Below are 4,526 nucleotides of genomic sequence, written 5' to 3' on the forward strand. Positions count from 1 at the left end.
TTTCTAAGTGTTCTTTTTGTACTTGTACTGACACAGATTTCAGTAGGCCAACTTAAAGGTGGGATTGGTGAAGACGCTCCATGCACAAACTTTCTTTTCATTGAAATATGCATGCTACGAAGATGGGCCATGGCCCGCCAACTGTCTACCGATACTAGGCAGACAAAAACACATTATTGAGGGACAGTTGACGCGGGGAGAACTAGGTATCAGGATAAGCACATATAATCATTGATTGTATGGCTGAGATTAAAGTAATCACTGTGAATATGCAAGACTTCAACTCACCAATTACAACACCAGCCCTTCTTAGATGGGTACACATTAAATAAGTTGATATAGCAATGCTATAGGTGACACATTTGAGACAGAAAGGCTTATCACAACAAACCTCCCTCAATTTCATGGTAATGCTGCCATCAGAAGGAAAAGGGTGTCCATTATAATTGATAGAGGAATCCTGTTTACAATAGAGGCAACACAACATGATGTGATGGAAGAGAATGTATGCTTCTAATGAAATGAAAGACAAATTCTACAACAAAGAGTTACTCCCACACTTTCCCACTTTAAGTGAAGTCATATTGTAATAGGGAGTGATTTCAATGTAACCCTGAATGCCAACAGAGATCGCTCAACAAACAGTGTTTATTCTCACATATCATGAACACATATGACACATGGCTCTCATTGTTATATGGAGGTCCCAACATTCTATCAAGTGGCACTATAAATTATGCTTAAATGTACCCACCAGCTACTCACGTATATATACCTTTTCCTCACCAATAATCCCTTAGTCTGTAATGTTGAAGAATAAGAAGTCGGTGTAAAAGTCCTATCGGATCAGTCTGCAGTTAGCCTCTGACAATTGCACTAAGTACTCCAAGAGTACCCTCAAGCTGGTAAATTCATGAAAAGAGGTTTCAAGACCCAACCATATGCAACCTGATTTGTGAAGCCTTAGATCACTTTTTTAATCAGAATGCAAAACGGACATGTCCTGGGACATGCCCTGAGATGCAGCTAAGGCAGTTGTAAGAGGTGGACTGATGTCAAATACAACCACCGTCCTGAGGACGTCCAGGTAGAGAACACGTGAGTTAGACAATCAAATACATTGTTTAGAAGCCCAGCTGAAGTAAGAAGGGCCGACAGACACCTAGAGGTTACTCTAAGAAGAATGCAGTGAAGTAACACAAGCATAATGACAAAGCAGATAAACTGCTCACAAACAAATTCAACAAACTCAGAACTACAAACCACATACTGCTTTAGAAAACAAAAGGGATGAGATATCCTACAAGATAAACAATATACAGTAGCTGGTTTCATGACTTCTAATCTTCACTCAGCACTACTCATGGGAGTAACAAACAATTAATTGAGGAGTACTTAGCAGACTTCATTTTCCTGACAATAGATCTTGATGGTTTACAGCAATCAGAAGACCTCATTTCTTCTTTGGAAGTGTAAATAGCCATTCTACAAATTTGCGAGGAGCTCTGTTCTGTCCCTGGCACCTCATCATCCTGTTTTTCTGCAACTTTCTGGATTGTTGGCACTTCTATTTGAATATCGCACAATATCTGGATCTGATTTATTTATCTTGCTAGTGCCGAACAGGATTTATTGCTTATAGAGTGTCTCACCGGCAACTCGGGATATATTTACTTTCCTGCTGCTTTGATGTTTCTCAGCATTTGGATTACAAACCAATTTATATCAGTTTGACTTAACATCAACCATGCACTGCACATCACATCCTGCAGATAGGTTTTCATTGCCAACAGCACAAGATTTATTTTGATAGTGGGAGGGGCACGTTGGTATTTCAATGCTCTATTTTCACAAGAAAATGACAGATTTGTTTTCCTGTTGACCTATGATGATGAGAATGTTTCATCTGAAGTTACCATTTCTATGCGTCTCTACTCTTGATATTGGCACTCTTGACTTCCACTGAGATGTTTTCCTCTGTATTTGTTTTTACTTTATTCACTGCACCCATTCAGCAAGTGTGCATAATGCAGGCATGCAGCCCCACACCACGCCCTCTGGAGAATCGAGGTGAGCTCACAATGAAGTAGGAGACATGGTTTGATTTATTTAAGAACTACTTATTAGCCAATGACGGCAAGGAGTTTCATATTGAAAGGGAAAAAGCTATACTTGTAAATTTGTTGGGCAAGGAAGCTCAAAACGCGTTTAAACATCAACTAAGACATCCTCCACCTGCTGGCCCTGTAGTTTAGGATTATAATGAATCTACAAAAGTAATTGACACACTGAAAGTTCATTTAAAGGATGACCCTTATATAGTCATGTGTCTATACCAGATATCAAATGTCAAATGAACCAATTGTGTTATTATATGTAGTAGTGCGTAGGATCCTAACCTAACAATGTGATTTTGATGGCACTATTTATTTATATGATTGTGACTAAATTGTGCTTCATAGCTTTAACAAGAAAACTTAAAAACAGCTATTAATGAACAGAAATCCTTTTTTGAAGGAAACTATGGGCATTGTTAAAAGCGTAAAAATCTTTATACGTTCTGTGAAAGAGATTACTGATACCAGAGGGAACAGCTAAGTTACTAATTTATGATCTAAAACCCTTATGGGAAGACTTGATGAGACACATAAGGATAAGGCTGAATACCTTACATTTGGTTATAGCAAATCCAAATTTTATAGGTGTATTTTAAAGTTGCATAATGCCAACTGTAATGGTTGTAGGAAAATAATCTATTTTTAAAATGTGTGCTACAGTTCCAACACTCACAGCAACAGAAAAAATAATATAATTCAGGTAAGAAACTAAAATATTACCAGTCTAGATGTTAGTGAGCTCACTTCTCACTATAACTAAAACCATTTGTCAGAATGAGTATGATATGACTGAAACATGTTGTGGTATAGGATGAGTGTAATATGACTCAAGATCTTTGTGGAGTGGATGAGGAAACATATGTTCCACCAGAATGTGACATCCATATTGATGGAATTTCCACAAGAGTTCTGGTTGCTTCAGGCTCTCCATTTCAATTATTTCAGACAATTGTTTTAAATTAAATGGAGGGACATGGATTTGCAGAAACCAAATGTTAAAACATATTCATATGGGGAAGATAGGTTTTCTATCCTATGATCCCACTAAGAATATAGAGAATATCAAAGTGCTGCCACCCACTGCGAAGTTGAGCCCACTTGGTGGTGAGTACCTCACCAGGGGCCATATGTAGGTAGCCTCACATTTACCGATTCATAAATACCGAATTTTACCGATTCGGTATTTATGAATCGGTAAATGTGATGTAGGTAATGATTCGGTAAAGTTTACCGAATCGGAAAAATTCGGTAATTATGAATCGGTATTTACCGATTCGGTGATGAGGCATACCTTCCCATTGATTCCTATGGGCCTGGAGGCCCATAGGAATCAATGGGAAGGTATGCCTCATTACCGAATCGGTAAATACCGATTCGGTAATGGGGGGAGCATATACAAGGGTGGCAGGGTGTCACATTGACACCCTGTTGCATCCCTGTATCTTGCATGTGTGCACATGTGGCGCACATACATGCCCTAAGGGCATGTATGTCTGCCACATGGCACTCTTAAATCAGCAAAATATTGCTTTTTGCAAGATATTCGTTATTTATCACCAACCTGTATTTGGTGGTGAATAACGAATTTCTAATACTAATTTTCACTCTTTAGAGTGCTCCCTACATCTGATTTCAGGATTCGGTATTTACCGAATCGGTATTTTACCGATTTCTTAATTTCCGATTCGGTAAATACCGAATCCAGAAATCAGCCCCCTACATCGCAAATGCCTAAATACCGGTCGGTAACGGGATATTTACCGAATTTCGGCCGTTACTGACCGGTATTTGGCTTCCTACATGAGGCCCCAGGTGAGGACCCAATGATGAAGAATGCCACATTATTAGCATGTGGGTGATGGTTCTATAATAACACAAGTAGTGTGTCCGGTGAGCACTTAGAAGCAGGGTAAAGTGACTGCTTGTTTTGGTAGAGGCCCTCTACTTTTGGTTTATATATATGTTGTGTTATGTCATGTTATATGGTATTTATAAAGTGCTACTTTCACTCCGAGGAGCATCATGACGCTGTCAGTTCATGGCGCTGTCAAATATCAGTTCGGCGAAACCGAGGGCCTTTCCTACATAACTGTTCCTATCCCCTCTCATTGGTTTTGATCTAAATTTCAGCACCCACATCGGAAGAGCACAATTAGAGAATGGAAGTGTTTTAAAAAAATGCAGGAAATTGGTATGACATGACACATTAATAAACTCAAGTTTTTACATTCTGAAGTGGAATATTTAGGGCATAGTATATCTGCTGATGGTATCAAGCCCAGAGAAACTTTGATTAGAACTATTAAAGAAGCTTTCATGCCTATAAAGAACAGCTGGCCTCTTTTTTATGTTTATGTGAGTACTATTCTAGGTTTGTGGATGGTTTTTCTTGGTTACAACTAACATGAA

The sequence above is a fragment of the Triturus cristatus genome, chromosome 7 (assembly GCF_964204655.1).
Source record: "Triturus cristatus chromosome 7, aTriCri1.1, whole genome shotgun sequence".
In the NCBI taxonomy this organism is placed as follows: Eukaryota; Metazoa; Chordata; class Amphibia; order Caudata; family Salamandridae; genus Triturus; species Triturus cristatus.